Source organism: Dendropsophus ebraccatus, chromosome 13 (assembly GCF_027789765.1).
Source record: "Dendropsophus ebraccatus isolate aDenEbr1 chromosome 13, aDenEbr1.pat, whole genome shotgun sequence".
NCBI lineage: Eukaryota > Metazoa > Chordata > Amphibia > Anura > Hylidae > Dendropsophus > Dendropsophus ebraccatus.
The window spans coordinates 14501005-14520344 of NC_091466.1; the positions used below are offsets into that span (position 1 = coordinate 14501005).

A 19340-nucleotide genomic window follows, 5' to 3' on the forward strand; every position below is an offset into this window, starting at 1 on the left:
CCCCCCCCCCCCCCCCCCCCGCTGTAACTATGGCAGCACTAGCCTGGCGTTCATAGTACAGGATAGATAATGTCATGATGTCCTGATTTGTGCAAAATTGCCATAAAAAAAGTGATTTTTTGCAAATCATGGCAGAAGTGTAGCCAGGAGACAGTACAGCACTGAAAGTATAAGTCTTTTTGGGTGGTCATGGGCCCCCCAGGAGCTCAGGGCCCCGGGCTGCCGCCCAAAACGCCCCTATTATAATCCACTACTGGATATACCCCCTAGGAGAACAGCAAACACTTTAGAAGCTCTGTATAGTGATTGGTTTCCTTTAAATGCAGAAAGGAGTTTTTGCAGGTACATTTTTCTGGTAGAACATCTAGTGAAGGCGTAAACCACATGTTAACAACAGCTTTATTCACCGTTAAAGACTATGTTTCCTGTCCTTTGTGGTAGAAAACTCAGATCTGCCCCCATTACCTTTCCTGTCTATGTGGCTTTCATGTTTTTAAGGATGTTCAACCTATATACTATTCAGAAACGTTCTGAGTTCCAATTCGGAGTTGATCTAGTCTTTTAAATAAGCCACCTTAATGGTTCCGATGCCTTGGATAATCTTTTATTGAAAACTTGTGATTGTTAGGAACCTCTGACTGTGCACTGGAAATCTTGACGTATTAAGGCATACTCTAAAATATAAGTCCTGCGGCTATGACTGGTGACAAACATAGGCTGTGAGGTTTCTTTGAGGACACAGATGGATTGACAAGATCCTAATACTGGGGAAGAGGACGTCAAAGTCATCTCACCATCGGTGAGTAAATATCTTGTTCTGAGGAAAGTCCTGTGAGGAGACTATAGTGACATCTCCTAGTCCTGTGAGGAGACTATAGTGACATCTCCTAGTCCTGTGAGGAGACTATAGTGACATCTCCTAGTCCTGTGAGGAGACTATAGTGACATCTCCTAGTCCTGTGAGGAGACTATAGTGACATCTCCTAGTCCTGTGAGGAGACTATAGTGACATCTCCTAGTCCTGTGAGGAGACTATAGTGACATCTCCTAGTCCTGTGAGGAGACTATAGTGACATCTCGTAGTCCTGTGAGGGGAACTATAAAGACATCTCCTAATATTGTGAGGAGACTATAAAATTGGAAAAAGTGTTAATAATTGGATTTGTTTGGTATATATATACTACAGTTTTTATTGTCTGTTTTTATACTCTACTGTCTTCTTTGTAAGACTGAATTAGTCAAAATGATATAGTAAATACTTATATTTAAAAATATAGTAAGGTACTTAAGTGCGGAACTGACTCTAATTCTGTGTCCTTTATGAGAGGTTTTGGTTGACGCTTAAAGGGGTACTACGCCTAGAATATTTGACTTTATATCAACTGGTATCAGAAATTTACACAGATTTGTGACTTACTTCTATATAAAAATAGCCATTATTGTGGTTGACGGAGAGAAGTCAACCATCTTTGTCTTGGATAAGTCTTCATTGTAATGTTATAACATCAGAAAAGGGTAATCCGCGGGTAGAATTATCTGAACTAAATGACTTGGTTGGAGAATAATTGAAGTGATAGACAAGCCTTATGAGGAAAAGAATTAGGTTTAGGTATAGAAAATTATACCGAATTCTTTGTTTTTAGATGATATTCTGTGTGTAAAGGATCCAGTGAGGAACTTTTTTGATGATATATAGAATGATAAATTGTATTGGCCATGAAATAAACCTAAATAATAACTTTTATTATTGTACACTTATCTAGAATATCGGGTAGGCTTTGTAATAGGGGCACTAGGCTAGGTTCACACTATGTAAAAATGACGGCCGTCACTGTGCAAATAATGGATGTTATTTTTGCAATAACAGATGTTATTTGCACAATGACGGCCGTTGTTATGGAAAACGGCCGTCATTTATACATAGTGTGAACCTAGCCTTCAAAATAGCTGAGAAAAATAGAAGATAAATATGCTTGATATATAACATTAAGCCTCATTCCCACAATGTATTTTTTGATTAAACAAAGGCCGTTGTTTAATCACAGCACACTCAAAAAAAATAAATAAATAAAATAAAATTATATATATATATATATATATATATATATATATATATATATATACACACACACACACATACATCTGATTGTGCCCTGCAGTATCGTACGGGTTGAACATCTCAGACAGCGGTCATTCTGTGACATGGCGGTGTCATAGAACGGCCACTGTTATTCCATGTGTGAACATGGCCTTAAAGGAGACCTGTCACCCCCCGTGCCGGGGTGACAGGCTTCCGACCCCCCGCTAGAGCCCCGGATACTTACCTGATCACGCCAAGTCCCACTTCTTCAGCCGGTCCCAGGATGGAGGTATCCCGGTGGGAAGCCCGGCGCACGTGCTGCTGAGATGAGTCCGACGCTCATAGAGAATGAATGGCTCCGGGTTCCCTTTAATTTGTATGCCTACAGTATTATCATTATGAAAGCACCAGTGACGCTACATTGTACGATCAGTTCTTTCATGTATAGAGGAGTTTTTGCAGGTGCATTTCTCTGGTAGAAGATCTAGTGATGACGTAACCACATGTTAACAACACCATGTTTCCACTCTTAGAGACAAGCTATTTTTCCTGTCCTTTGTAGTAGACCACTTTACTCCGATATGCCTCCATTAACTTTCCTGTCTATGTGGTTTTATACTCTGAATATAATATTCAGAGACAGAGTTCAGATTCAGAGCAGATCTCCTTGTGTACAAATCTTTTAAATAAGTCACCTTAATGGTTCAGATGCCTCGGATAATCTTTGAAAACTGAGAAAATTGCCAGGACACTACTATTTGGAGGCACAAAGTAGTCCCAACTGTTATATGGGGGGGGGGGGGCACAAATTGGGAACTAATACTATGTGAGACAGTACAGATGGTGGGGAGTTTGTATAGAGGTGAGGAGGGTACTCACGTGACATTAAAATGTTTGTCCTGCCGATTTTGCGCATATGAGTCGTGACACGAAGAAGTCTTCTTGATGACCTGATGGGGAAGAAAAGGAAAAGTCAACAACTTCGATCAGATTCACTAAGAGTAAATTCTCCCTGTAACTTACTGGATGTAACTGCACTGTAATCAGTTATAAGGTCTGCAGAACCTGTGTACAGCTGGGATCTACCTCTATATGAGGGATGTCAAACTTAAGTTAAAATAGTTAAAATAGCAGACAAAGTAAGGGGCCAACCTTGATATTTATTGAAGCTTGTGTGCGGCGTTCCTGGCACTGTCAGAGCGGCATTCGGCATTCCAGGCACGGTCAGAGCGGCGTGCGATTCCTAGCACTGTGCACTATAAATGATATAATAAATTGTTATGACATGACAATTATAGGATAGGTAGGTAGAGGACAGGGTGAAAGAAAATTTATGGAGGGAATTGTTCACGTCACTGCTGCATCTGCCGGCAATGACACACTCCTGGCTGCAGGAAGTACCCGGCGCAGGATGTGTGTGATAATGTCCCCACGCAGTCCGCCTCTACATAAATCCTCTACATAAATCCCTGTAGCGCCGGAGATGCGGGGACATTTATAAGTCCGGCGTAAAAAACGCCAGACTTAATAAATGTCCCCCTTAGAGTCCACCTATAGGACTTTTCATTAGATTGCCTATGCTGGTAAATGCTATGCCATTGCTGGGGCTCACCATCTATGACATGAGCTCAGCTCTATGCCAGCTCTAGGGCTGGGTTCACACTGCGTTTTTGCAATCCATTTTGCAAAAAAAAACGGATGAAAAACGGATGCATTTGTGTGCATCCATTTTGATCCGTTTTTCCATTGATTTCTATTATAAAAAAATGGATCAAAACAGATCCACTTCTTGACACTACTTTTGTGTCAGTTAAAAAAAATGGATCTGTTTTGATCCGTTTTTTTTTTTTTTTAATAGAAGTCAATGGAAAAACGGATCAAAACGGATGCACACAAATGCATCTGTTTTTTTCATCCGTTTTCCATCCGTTTGCAAAAAACGGAATGCAAAAACGCAGTGTGAACCCAGCCTTAGAGCTGGCATAGATTTTTAGCCTGGTTTTTTTGGCTAAATGGGGTGCAAATAATGCAAAATTTTGCCCAATACCATGCCCTTTCCCTGTCCTACTTTGATAAATGTGCCGCTAAATCTTTCCCACTACTGTACTGTACTAACACAATTTGTTAGAACCGCAGTGTGAAATTTTTCAACAGTTTCGGCATCAAAGTAAATGATGATTACAGCATCTCCGAGGTCAGGTCTGCCGTATACTGTCTGTGCAAGGAACGTATATTGCAGAAGCATTATTGGGCCCTAACTCCATACATAGTAAATGAAAACACCAGACATATGGACTTACCTATTCCAGAAGCTGCTCTGATTCCCTATTACAGGTTTTCCAACTATAAAACTCCATTTCAGCAGAGATGTTGGATTCAGCAGATGCACACTGCTGATACCAGCCAGTCTCCTGAGAAGATGGAGGAGTCTAGGAGGAAGAAACACTCTCAGTGTCTGCAAAATATCAAGAAACATGTGTACTCAAGAAACAAGGGGTACTCCGGCCTGGGGGCATTTTTTTGATATGGCCAGGAAGGAGGTGGCTGAGGGCAACAACGTCCACTCACCTCCCAGGTTCCAGTGGCGGGTTCCGTATCGCGGCACTTCGGTGCCCGCTGCCCGGCCGCTTCCTGGTGTCTGACGCAGGCTCGAGATGTAACGTTTCAAGTCCGCTCAGCCTGTCAGTAACAGAGGTGGGATCGTTGCCCTCAGCCATCTCCTCCCCGCCCATATAAAAAAAAGCCCCCAGGCTGAAGTACCTCTTTAAAACCGTTTTGCCTATGACCCCCTTCCCTTGGTTTCCCCCATTTGTCTTCCTTTTGGTAACACGGCCATCAATTATCTTACAAAACGTTTACCAAACTATTGGGAAGAAGCCATTTTGTGAGTGTGACCGTCCAGTCAGTCAACTCCCAGAAATTATTTGGGGTCGTAAAAAGGGTATACGCACCATAATATAGAGAATAACAAGCTAATCGTTGGGGGGTCCAAATACTGGGATCCCCAAAAACACACAGTTTTCCACAGAGTAAATAAAGCACCCACCACACCTGTGCAGTCTTCACTCTCGGGATTGGTGGGTTCCCAACAATCAGCTTGTCATTCCCTATGGATAAGGGATAACAAGCTGAGATAGGAATACACCTTTAGGCTATGTTCACACTACGTACGAATCCGTACGCATTTCGTACGGCGCCGTACATGTGCGGCTGAAACTACGGGCGTGCGAGTATTCGATGTGCGGGCGGATGCGTACTCAATGTGTACGCAATGCGTACGCATTGCGAACGTACGCCCTCACTCTTCTTACGCTTCCTGAGCCCCCTACGAAGCGATCTGACAGCGGTCTTTTACTTGGAAATCTTCGCCTAGCCCCGGACACCCCACAGAACCTTTTGGATCGGCATAGAAGAGTGGAAAAATGAAGAAATCACCACTTCGTACGGATTCGCGCGATACGCTACGGGCGTAAGTTACAAGCCTTCCGGCCGGAAACGATGGTCTGGTTCATTTCTTACGGCGCCGTATACAATCCGGGCGTACATTCGTACGGATCGTATACATTGCATTGTACGCTAACTACGTAAGTTTCCGGCCGCATATTCACGGAGTGCACTACGGTCGGAAGCTTACGTAGTGTGAACATAGCCTTAAGGTTCCTGTACATGTTGTGGTGGAGATAGGATTTTCTCCATTATTTTTGATTAAAAGCTTAATTTTTTTATATATTTTTTTTTTGTAACTTTTTTCTTTTCCCACAAGAGAACTTTTACAGAGATCGTCAGTCTCTTATAACGATCGTCAATCGTTAATTGAAGAAACAAAAAAATTGGAGAAAACAAAAAATTCGCTTGGTCTAAAAGGACCCTTTTTCTAGACCTGCTATATCGGCAGTCATTAAGAGTTTAAACGGGTTGTGCGTTTTGCAGCTCAGTTCCATTGAATGAATAGAGCAGAATTGTAATACCACACAACACCTGAGGACAGGAGTGGCGCTGTTTTTGCAAAAAAAGTAGCTGTGCTTTATCTAATCCTTGATATCCCTTTAATCTGAGACGATAACTGGGAACCATGGGGAGATATTGATTTTTATAAGTTTCTAAAAACCCCTTGACCTTATGTCATCAGGAGATCAGTCACAATGTGACCAGATAGTCTACACTGGTCATAGTATTTGGATGTACAATTAGTTATATTGAGAAAAGTTATTACCATCTCAGTAAGGCTAGGTTCACACTGTTTTTTTGCAATCTGTTTTGATCCGTTTTTTTTTTAATAATGGAAGTCAATGTAAAAACGGATCAAAACGGATGCATACAAATGCATTCGTTTTTTTCATCTGATTTTTGCAAAAATTAAAAAAACGGATTGCAAAAAAGCAGTGTGAACCTAGCCTAATTATCACGCTTTTAATGGATATGCCATAAACGTCAGATCACCTCTGGGACCTGCTCCTAATCTGAGACCGAGGGCCCCAAGTACCCCTCCAGCTGGCTTGCAGCTGCTGAAGGTATCTGAGAAGCAAAAAAACAGCTGTTTTACACATTTAGTTTGAAGGGGTTACCCAGGATTAGAAAAACATAGCAGCTTTCTTCTAAAAACAGCACCACTCCAATACTGGAGTCTGTAATGTGCTGGGACCCTGATACTGTGATACTGAGGTGTGTAATATGCTCCCTCTGTATTGTCCTAACTGTAAGGTCCATACAATAGGAACAATATAGTGAGAATTCAGAAGAAATAACCAGTTCCTTACCCCTGCAAGCCACTCCCACAATAGATCACACGCCCACAAAACCACACCCACCAAGCCAGACCCCTCAAATGTTCACAACTATGTCTGCCGTATCCCAGCTGACTTCCTGGTTCAGAGCGGGGGTGGGGGTGGGGGGAGGTGACGGAAGTGACGCAACAGTGCCAAGAACTGTGAGTGTTGTTTGGTCACCTAGGTAACAAGCTATTAACATCACAGGGACACAATGGTGCCAAATGAAAACGCTATTTTGCTAATGTAATGCATTTGCAAAATTGTTTTCTTTTCCATTCCCTATTACCTAACAAAAGTTTAGGCACACCCCTTTACTTTTTCCCACCAAAAAAAGACATGCAATATAAACTAATACCTGCCCCAGGTTTAAATAATTTGAAATTCCAATGTGACCTGCTAAAAATCCCTAAAATTATGGGATAAAATAGCAAAAAACAAAACAAACAAACAAAAAACCTAACAAACAAAAACCAATCTAGTTTTCAAAAAGGTGGAAATTTTTCTGTGGTCTGGGCTAAAACTTCTCCGGTCATCAATGTGTAAAGGTAATTTATTATTGTAATGATCAATCAACAAGCCAAGGAAAAGAATAGCCAACAGAACAACAAAAAAATTTGGCACCAACAGAAAAGATCAATCCTGCTTGTACTTGTGACAGATACCTTGTGGAGGCTTTTCCTCTTTGGGGCGAACACCCAAACAGTTGATTATATTCTCCAGAGCTTTGTTCCTCCACATCATACAGGTCCCTTGTATTTTTTTGCCGCAGATGGGACAGAAGGGCTCCCCATATTCTTTAAGCAGGTCCAGAATTCGCACAATACAGTGACGGCAGAAGCTGTGCCCACATTCCAGGATTTCAGGATCTGAAAAAATCTTACCACAGATGGAACACTCCACCTCCTTTAAGATTTCATTTATGAGCTCCATGATTAAGAGGAGGAGTCTGAAAGAAAAAAAGAAAAAAGATTTAAAATGTAAATATTTTCTTACCAAAAAGTTTAGTCGCAATCGCTGCCTTAACCGTCACCACCAACGTCTTCACCCACTGTGCACCACACCACGCCTTCCATCTCTTTTTATACCTAGGGGTGGGACATAAGTACTAGGGCCTTTTAGTACATCTCTCACTGTAACTCACTGGAGTTCTGCGGCAGTTCTGGACCAATCATTTTGCTCCACAACTTAGAATCTAACAGGTCAGATGTTACGTAGATGGGATACTTTGGTACCCCCCTCTGAACAATTAAAGTAATCATATCATAATGGTTAAATGAACAAATGGTTATTAATACAAAGGGAGAGGAGTCTGAATTATTTGTTTCTGAACATTCTGGCACATTGTACACACCATAACAAACACAAGCTGTGGCAGGAAGGTGATTTGAGTGATTATGAAAGAAATGAAAGTAAGGTTTGCCGATATATACCGATGGCGTATGTGTAACTCTTCATAGACTGATGCGGTCTTTGCATACACCAACGGAGGACAGAGGTGACTCGATATCGGGCTTTAAAAGTTACAATCTCATGTTTCTCAGTTCTACGTGACAGAAAAGTTGCATAAAGCTCATTTTATAAGGGTTCATATGACTTCCCTCGTCTACTCTGCTGTGTTCTTCCTGGTGCCTAAAATGGTGAACAATGGAAAGTCTCAGCGGCATCCATCTATTTTATGTTTCTGATCTCATAAATGAAAGTGTTTTGCTTGATTTATTGATGCAAATTTACTTTCAAAAATTATTTTTGTGCAAATATTGCACCCAAAAAAGTTATTGATATTATTCAATAATATAATCAGAAAACTTGTTAACTAAGCCGACATGCCAGATTTTTTCATGCAGAACGCAAAGTTCTTATTTTTTTTATGCATCACATTAAGAATGATCAAGCCTGGAGAACACAGAAATGGCTGCACAACGCACCCATGGTTGATACTAATGCTTCTCAGCTACATTAAAAACCAAAACAAGAAGTTAGTACCGTATTTTCCAGCATATAAGGCAAAAAATGTACTGAAGTACCCAAAGCCTCTGTCATTCTTCTCCGATAAGACTCTCGACTGCTCGGGAGAGCTTCGGGGATCCCCGGCGCAGTCAGTGTACGTCACACTGCCTGTGCCGCGAACGGGACAGGAGGCGCGCAGAGGCCGGGAATGGGCCCCAGTTGAGTTAACTGTTTGTTGTTTTTATAGTTGTCACCCCATACGGTGGGGATGAGGCCATTTTCGAGCTCCCCCACAGTATAGGGCAACGATACCTGGTGTATAAGATGACCCCCGTCTTCTAAAGATTTTTCAGGGTTAAAAAGTCGTCTTATACACTGGAAAATGGTACACAATTTGATCAAACCATATTGCCTCATGTACCAAGTGCAGGTCTCTGATCCACATGAGTCCCTACTATAGCCATGTTGCAGCATTCACCAGCGACCACCACAGACACAAAGCCAGTGCCCACCGGGGGGGGGGGGGGGGAGAAGACCAGCAGTCCAGTATACGAAGCAGTATACGAAAGTAAAAGGGCAAGTGGAAGGAATTAACCATATTCGCTTGCAGCTGGTCAATAATTTGTAAGCCCCCCCCCACACACACACAACGTCACAGCGCAGCAATGACATTGATCCCAGCTTGGTGCTCGATTGCTATGGGCTCCAGCAGCCCATAGTAATTGAACCCTGATCTCATAGATCATTGCAGTACATATGTACTGCATTGATCTCTATGTGAGATCAGTGCAGTGATTAGAGCAGTCCCCCAGGAGGATTATTATTAGTAAAAAATCCCATTGCATAATAAAAGTTTAAATCAAACCCCTTTTCTCTTTTTTTATAAATAAAAATAACTAACTAACTAACTAACTAACTAACCATATTTGTTATTGCAGCATGTGAAATCCTCCAAACTATTAAATTATCACATTCCTGATCACAGATAAATGGCATAAGCAGAAAAAAGCAAAAGTCAAAATCAGGAAAAATTGTAATAAAAAGTGATCAAAAAGTCGCATATAGGCAAGCAAGGTACTGATAGAAAGAACACATCATGGTGAAAAAAATGACACCTCACACAGCCCCATAGACCAAAGGATAAAAGCGTTATAAGCCTGGGAGTAGAACAATTTTAGGAACAATTAGTTTTTAAAGGTTTTAATTTTTTAAAAGCAGTCAGATAAAATAAAAGTTCACACAATAAAATGTTCACACATGTAAGTTTCGTAGTAATTACTACGGAACTTACATTCTGGTCCCACTGAGGGCATCCCGGCTGAAGTGTATACACATAAAGGGAGATTTATCAAACATGCTGTATGGTGAAACTGGCTCAGCAACCAGATTCTACCTTTCATTTTCCAAAGAGTCTGTGAGGAATGAAAGTGAAAGTGAGGAATGAAAGTTTAGCCAGTATACACTCCGGCAGGGATCCCTAGCGGTGCTGCAAAAGACTTACATGTCAATTTTCTGCAGCCGCTATTCATTGAATAGAGGCCGCAAAGAACCTGTCAGTACATCTCGCCGGTACTGCAATACTGGCCGAGATGATCTTCTCCGGTCGGGTCACGGAACGGCCGGTGTCTCACGCTGTGGAAACATAGCCTTGAAGAACATAACATGTCAGTTTTACCATAGGGTAAACAGCGTAAACACAAAACTCACCAAAATGAAAAAAAAAATGTCTTTTTTTCAATTTCACTGCACAAATAATTTTTTCCCGGTTTCGAAGTATATTTTATTGAAAAATTAAGTCTTTTGGTGTTACACCAAAGTTTATTTGGTGTTACAACAAATAAGGGCTCATAAGGCTCTGTAATTGAAAAAATGGAAGCGCTATGGTCCTTTAACCCTTTAACGACCGCGGGCATAAGTGTACGCCCCCAAAACCCGTGCCTTAACGCAAACGCAAGCAATCGGGGAAGATGGCCTGCTATAATGTATAGCAGGCCATCCCTGCTTGTCGGCACGGGGGGGTGATTAACCCCTCCCGTGCTGACAATCGCCGCTATTGGCTGATCAATTCAGATCAGCCAATGGCGGCGATCTGCAGCTTTCCGGGTCATCGGTGACCCGATGGCCTGGAAAGCAATGGCGGTCGGTGCTGTCCGAGAACGGCACCGACCGCCATTACTGTTAAAAGTAATTGTGGCCACGGTGCCACGTCCCGATCACGGCGGTATAAGTACCCCATGAAATGGTTAAATACCTGCAGGTATTGACCCATACTCACCTGATCCAGCGTCCCGTTCGCGTCTTCCGGGTTCCGATCGCGTCCTCGTCTTCGTCTGTGTCTTCGTCTTTTTCCGGCGCTCCCCATCGGCAATCATCGGCTCCAGCGTCGTCAAACTTCGGCTTTTTCCGGAATTCGCGTTCTACTGCCCCCTAGCGGCTGATAAGTGTATATAATACACATATCAGTAGCTATAGGGTTGAAGAAAGTTTTTTTTTTTTTCCAATTTTTTTTTTGATTTTCCGCACCCTATCGCCGCTTAAGTGCACGTAAGTGCGCCGCTGATCAGCAACTCCTTTTTGGCGTAGGTTTTTTTTTTTCCTATATCCTACAGCCACGGTCTGCTTATAAGTGCCGCACATAAGTGCGGCATTTATCGGCAACTCCTTTCTTGGCGTAGTTTTTTTTTTTATACCTAATGTTAAAAAAACATGTAAAAAACACCATTACACTACATGGAATAAAGTTTTACACTACACCACTACACATTTACATACCCCATATACCAATCCCCGTATAAAGATGGCCCCCAGGGCGTTTTCGGTGTCGGACGCATACGCTATTATTGCCTCCGACACCAAAACAGCCAGTGAGGATGAATGGGGGGATCCTTCTTTCCTTGATTCATCCTCATCATCCTCATCATCCAGTGACGTGTCTGGGGGTAGCGTAGCGTACGCTGCCCCCCAGACACGTCTTTTCCGCCAGTACCGTCCCAATAAGAGATGACGGTATGGTGTGAAATTCTACAAACTCTGTGAGAGTATCTCAGGGTACACTTACAGATTTACTATGTTCACACTACGTATATTTGAGGCTGTATATTTGAGGCTGTATAGCAACCAAAACAAGGAGTGGATTGAAAACACAGAAAGGCTCTGTTCACATAATGTTGTAATTGAGTGGATGGCCATCATTTAATGGCAAATATTTGCTGTTATTTTAAAACAACGGCTGTTGTATTGAAATAATGGAAGTTATTTACCGTTATATGGCGGCCATCCACTCAATTACAACATTATGTGAACAGAGCCTTTCTGTGTTTTCAATCCACTCCTGGTTTTGGTTGCTATGAGGACCTGACATGAGGACCAAATACAGCCTCAAATATACATAGTGTGAACCCAGCCTTAGGGTAGGTGCACACTGCGGAATGGCGAAGGATAACCATTTGTGCATTCCGCAGCTGGCACCCGCCGGTGGACTGATGCAGGCGCGTGTCTCCACCTGTGTCATAGACTCCATTCTATGCACAGGCGGATTCCATCGTCTGTCCAAAGAATGAACACATTGGACGGAGAGCGGAATCCGCCCGTGCATAGAATGGAGTCTATGACACGGACGGAGACGCGCGCCCGCATCAGTCTGCCGGTGGGTGCCAGGTGCGGGATGCACAAAGGGTTATCCTTCGCCATTCCGCAGTGTGCACGTGCACTTAGAGTGTATGAAGGAAGGGACACCCGAATCCAGCCCCCAGATGCCCCCCCCCCCATCCTCGGAGTTAGTGGGGAGATCGTCCGGGAACTGATCTTCCCACTGCTAGATAAAGGTCACCACCTGTAACTTTTATACCAGCGCCCCCTCTTCCGGTCCGTCGCTGCCTGAGCTACTGTAGTTTGTGGCACGATCCGTAAATATCAGAAGTAGTAATAAAGCCCTAATATTTAGCAGCCATGGAGCGGACCCAGCGCTTCTGGATATGAAGGACCCCGTATCGCACCAGGACAACATTTTCCAGGTGACGTCCCGCACACAGGAGAAAGGGAGACCCCAGAAGAAGTGCAGAGTGTGGCGTAAAAGGGGGATCAGGAAGGACACCATTTTCCAGTGTGACACCTGTCCTGATCGCCCCGGCCTCTGCATACTGGATCACTCCTAGGCGTACCACACGTCATTGGAGTTCTACATTATCTAAATTCTGTCCCTTATTCCTATTTCAGGGGTCACATTGATCCAGGGATTATTCTGATCGCCATTGTGGAGTCGGGAAGGAATTTTTCCCCAGTGATGAGGCTACTGTCGTCTGCCTTACGAGAGTTTTTTGCCTTCCTCTGGATCAACACAGGTTGAATTTGATGGACACCTGTCATTTCCAACCTTATAAACTAATAATTGGCCTAATACCCCCAAATAAATTAGAATTGTCCCTTTTCCCCAGCTAAATAGGTATGGCCGCCATTCCAATTAGAGGAGGCCATGATGCAATTACAAAGCCTCTGTGCGGCCAGGACAGTAGAAACCCCCCACAAGTGACCTCATTCTGGAAACTACACCCCATAAGGAATCTAACAAGGGGGGCAGCGGGGATATGGCCTCCTGGTGACGGCCACATTTGGGACGTGAAAATGAAAAAAATTGTATTTTTTATTTTCGCGGCACATGTTCTACATGTGCCCGTTACCAGTGGGGTCCATATGCTCACTGCACCCCTTGTTAGATTCCTTATGGGGTGTAATTTCCAGAATGGGGTCACTTGTCAGGGGTTTCTACTGACCTGGCAGCACAGGAGCTTTGTAATTGCGACATGGCCTCCATCCTCCATTCCAGCCTCTAAATGGCGCTCTGTCCCTCTGGTGGCTTGCCCTGTGCCCATATGGCACATTATGTCCACATGTGGGGTATTTTCGTACTCAGGGAAAATGACTCTACACGCTTTGTGTTTATTTTCTTTTTTAACCCCTTGTGGAAATGGAAAAAAATCAAGGCTAGACCAACATTTAGTGTAATTTTTTTAAAATTTTTACTCTAAATCATTGATCTTGTCTTGATTTTTTCATTTTCACAAGGGGCTAAAAGATAAAAAAAAAACACAAAATGTGGAACAATGCGGTGTGAAAATGAAATATTACATTTTTTACACTATAATGTTGGTCTAGCCTTGAATTTATCATTTTCACAAGGGGTTAAAAGAGAAAAAAAACACAAACGGGGGCTTTTTTTATGCCGGACTTAAAAATGCCCCCGCAGCTCTGCGCTACGGAGATTTATGTAGAGGCGGACTGCCACTACATAAATCCCATGTGCGCACCGCCAAAAACCTACGCCAGCTAAGGACTGGAGTAGGTTTTCGGCGTATATTTGGGCGGAACGGATGGAACTCTGAGTCCGCGCCCTCCGTACCGCCCACTACACGCCCCTTTTCCGCCCCCCTGGCGTACTCGGCGGAAAGTGCCGATTTGCGAATATTATATTCGCAGATCGGCCGTTTGCGTATAAAAAAATATGCACATCGGCACTTTCCGCCAAAAATCATCCGTTCGCAGGATGATACATGTGGCCCAAAATGTGTAGAGCAATTTCCCCCGAGTCCGTAAATACCCCACATGTGGACATAAAGCGCCATGTGGGTGCAGGGCAAGCCTCCGAAGGGAAGGAGCACCATTTGGATTTTGGAGGTTGGATTTGGTTAGAATGGATGATGAATGCCATGTCGCATTTACAAAGCCCTCGTGCTGCCAAGACGGTGGAAACCCCCCACAAGTGACCCCATTCTGGAAACTACACCCCTCAAGGAATCTAACAAGGGGTGCAATGAGCACATGGACCCCTTAATGACGGGCACATTTGTGCCGTGAAAGTGAAAAAATGAAAATTTTCCCTTTCACGTCACATTGTTCCACATTTGTGCCCGTCACCAGTGGGGTCCATATGCTCACTGCACCCCTTGTTAGATTCCTTGAGGGGTGTAGTTTCCAGAATGGAATCACTTGTGGGGGGTTTCCAGTGTCTTGGCAGCACGAGGGCTCTGTAAATGCGAAGTGGCCCTTGAAATCCATTCCAGTGAAATTCAGCTTCCAAAGGCCAATTGGCGCTCCTTCCCTTTGGAGGCTCGTCCTGCGCCCGCTTGGCAATTTATCTCCACATGTGGGGTATTTCCGTACTCGGGAGAAACTGCGCTACATGTTTTGTGTTTTTTTTTTCCTTTTATCCCTTAGTGAAAATGAGAAATTGAAGTCTAGAACGTTTTAGTGTAAAAAATAAAGTTTCTTTTTTCACGCCACATTGTTTGGAAAATCTGTGAAGCACCTGTGGGGTCCAAATGCTCACCGCACCCCTTGTTACATTCCTTGAGGGGTGTAGTTTTCTGAATGGTGTCCCTTTAGGGGTGTTTCTTATGTTTTGGCACCCCAGAGCCTCTGCCAACCTGAAGTGGTACAGTCAGAAATGACCAAATATAATGGAGCCATTGAAATTCACTAGGCGCTCCCTCATATCTGAGGCTTGTGGTTGCGTCAAATAGCGCAATAGGGCCACATATGGAGTATTTCTATAAACTGCAGAAACGAGGCAATAAATATTGGGGTGCATTTCTCTGGTAATAGGTTTATAATTATGAAAAATATTGGACTACAATAAAATCTCTGCACAGAAAATTAAAATTTTCATATTTCTTTTTCTGGATGTGCTTTTGCTGAGTTTTGGGGGGTGAAGTTTCTGAAATGGGGTGCTTTGTGGGGCTTTCTAACATACAGTCCCCTCAAATACACTTTGAGAACCTGAACAGGTCCCTAAAAAAATCTAATTTTGAAATTTTACTGAAAATTTGGAAATTTGCTGCTAATGTTTTACACTTCTATTGTCTAAAAAAAATGAAATATAGTTTAATAAATGCGGCCAACATAAAGTAGACATGTTGCTAATGCTAAATGGAGTAAAATTATGCGCACAAGAGGTACTGTAAAATTTACACAAGAATGTTAAGACAAAATGTTGAATCTATACAAGGGAATAGGTATATTATCTACCACTGGAAATGGTAGGTGAATCCTTCTCAGTCCCTACAGAATAGCCTGGGCTGGAAAGTTCCTGCACAGACTAAGCTAAATGTCTGCCATTGCACCAGTCCCGGATGAACTAAAGTGCCGTAGTGAATAGACAGTTCCGAGTCACATAGAAAGTTCAATCCCAAAGACCTGAAACAGTACCTGATATAAGCTGCATGCTACCACCTCTAACGCACGTTTCGCCTTCCACTTGATCACAGAGGAGTACTAGTCCCTGTTGTCCTGCCCTTTATATACTCAGACTGAGGATCGCTGGTGTACAGACGCCTCCCACGTTGATCACATGATCCCACGCTACAACGCGGCGTCCCGACATCAGACGTGCACCCACAAGAGCAGGGCCCGCTGACGTCACTGGTCGCGTTGCCATAGCAGCGAATATGTTTACAGCGGGGGTGTGGCGTCTCCCGAATCTCTTTCTATGTGTCTCAGAAGCGTCCTATCTGTGAACCACAGAGCGTTCCAACCCATATGACCATATACATATGTCCAGGTAAGTGATGTCAATGCAAAGCCAATATTGTCTATTATGGACACATGGAGTAAAAGTGCATAAAAATGATTAATAATACATCCTTCCATAAAAATATATATATATAAATGTGTATGTGTACACTACATTCATATAGCATAAGTGCATATAACTGTACCTGGATCCAAAAAAACACTACAAAAAATTATCTATATCCATTAGTGCATAATTCATGTTGCATACGTATATCTAAACATCAGACTACAATATATAATATAATCATATAATACGTGATCTACTAACTACAAAGTGTATGGTGAAAAGTGCCAGTGCAGAATAAATACCAGTGTTAAAATATACAAGTATAAAAATATAAATTGATAAAAAACGTATAACTACTAGTGTGTGTTGAACCTATAACACTATACCTTACTACCCAACTACCTATAAAGTGCCAAATAATTAAGTATCTACAATTAATATTAAAGTGTATCCATATGTAACAACTAGTACAAATGTCACCCTAAAAAATTTTTCATGAGCAAGATCATTTATAACAACCAAAAATTTTTTTGAACAGCTCCTATGGTTCCCCGCTTCATTCTTCCTCCACGTCTTCTCCTCCAACCCGAGCAGGACATCATGACGTTAAAAACAACAATCTAAAATAATGGAAATTTAAAAAATTAGTATACAACACATACACTAATCATAACACAAGGACCCCCGAGAATATGCTACAGCTATTCCCCACTAGGGCTATAAACTTGTGTACATAACTACAAAAATGGGGCAAAACTGAGCACTTCGTTCAAACCCTTAGGACTTACGCAATCTACTCTCATAATCCATTTGGCTTCCAACTGTGCCAGGGTCTTCTTCCAATCTCCTCCTCTATTTCCGATGTATACTCTGTCAATCCCCCTTATTCTCAACAGTTTTCCATTTCCATTGTGACATGCTCTAAAATGTCTTGGGATCGCTTTCAGTGTGGACTCATCTTCTACTTCCATCCCCCGACGAATATCCAGTATATGTTCTCGTACCCTCAATTTCAATTTGCGTGAGGTCAAACCCACATAAATCAGGTTGCACGGACATGTCGCGTAATACACCACTCCTTCGGTATTGCAGGTAATATGTTGTGTTATTTTAAATTTCTTTTTCCCGTCACTAGAGACAAATTCTGTTGCTCTCTCCATATTGGGACACGCTACACACGTCCCACAGGGGTAGCACCCCCACTTCGGACCCCTTGATCCAAAAGCACTCTGTACCGTTGTGCCTCTATGATAGCTTCGCACAAGCATATCTTTCAAATTTTATGCCCTCTTGTATGTCACTGCGGGTGTGTCTGTGATCCATTTCCCTATCGTGGGGTCCCCCTGTAGGATTGGCCAACATTTTTTCAGGATAGCTTTCATCTCTTCTGCCTTATCGTTATAGGGAGTTATGAATCTCACCTGCTCTTGGGTCTGATCACGTGCTCTCTCCTTTGTCACTAACAGGTTTTCTCTCTTTTCCAACCTTGCTCGGTCAAAACCTCTCTTAATAGACCGCCTACTGTAACCCCGCGATTCAAAACGTTTCGTGAGGTCCGTAGCCTGTGTCAAGAAACAAACATCATCAGAGCATAGTCTCCGTGCCCTAAGAAATTGTCCCACTGGTATTCCCCTAATAGTGGGTTTGGGATGGAAGGAGGAGGCATGTAACAGGGAATTCACTGATGTCTCCTTGCGGTAAAGATCTGTCTCCACCAGACCGTTCTTACCTCTGTAAATTTTCAAGTCTAGAAACTCGATGCTATCTTGACTATGCTTCAGTGTCAGCTTGATGTTCTTCTTATTGGCATTTAAGTCCTCCACAAACTGCAGAAAGCTCTCCTCCGTCCCCTGCCAAATAAACAAGACATCGTCTATGAAACGGGTCCATAATTGGACCTTATCCACATTTCTCACTGGGTTCGTCAAAAAGAGTTCCCTCTCCCACAGCCCCAGGAAAAGGTTGGCATACGAGGGCGCACAAAACGCCCCCATCGCCGTTCCCTGGAGCTGTAGGTAGAGGGTCTCCTTAAAAATAAAAACATTGTGTGTTAACACGAACTCAAGAGCCTGCAGAAGGAAGGTACTCAGATCACCATCAGTGTAATGCATTGCCAAAAATGTTTGTACCGCCTCCAGTCTATCTTTATGTGCTATGGAGGTATAGAGGGACTCCACATCGCAGGTGACTAACCACATGTCCTCCTCCAGTGTGATGCCATCAAGTCTTCTTAATACATCTCCTGTATCTTTAATAAAGGATGGTAGATTTTCTACAAGGGGTTTTAGAAATTTATCCAAGTATTTACCTAGTGGTTCACATAGGCTTCCATTACCCGATACAATCGGTCGTCCCGGGGGATTTTTAAGGTTCTTGTGCACCTTAGGCAGTAAGTACAGACAGGCCATCCTCGGATTCTCAACCAGCAGGCATTTTAGCGTGTTCCTAGATATAATCCCTTTTTCCAGTGCTCCATCCAATAATCTCTCCAATTCTGTCTGGAAAGAAGACGTCGGGTTAAATGTTAACTTACGGTAACAGTCTGAATTCCTCAGCTATCGAAAGGCCTCTTTTTCATGCATGGTTACTGGCCACACCACCACGTTACCCCCCTTATCCGCTGCTTTGAACAATATACCTTTCATCTCTTTTAATTCCATAAGTGCTGGTCTCTGTTCTTTACTTAAATTATCATTCTTTACTTTCCCTGATATTTTTTTCGAATTCACTTGTTACTACCTTCACGAAGACATCAACACTTGGACACAGGTTTAACCCCTTAAGGACAGAGCCTTAAATGGCCTTAATGACAGAGACAAATTTTATGAATATGACCTGTGTCACTTTATTCATTAATAACTTCGGGATGCTTTTACCTATCCAGCTGATTCTGAGACTGTTTTCTCGTGACATATTGTACTTTACATTTCTGGTAAATTGGAGTCGATACTCATAACGAATCTTTATGAAA

General features: G+C 42.8%; 1 long non-coding RNA gene across 1 annotated transcript in view; it reads left to right on the forward strand.

The window, feature by feature from the left end:
* The first annotated feature begins 741 nt into the window (after nt 1-741).
* LOC138771267 (uncharacterized) overlaps nt 742-19340 on the forward strand; it is a 34636-nt gene continuing 16037 nt past the window's right edge. The window contains exon 1 of the long non-coding RNA XR_011359585.1: nt 742-799. This is a non-coding gene — a long non-coding RNA (uncharacterized lncRNA). The remainder of the gene's footprint in view (nt 800-19340) is intronic.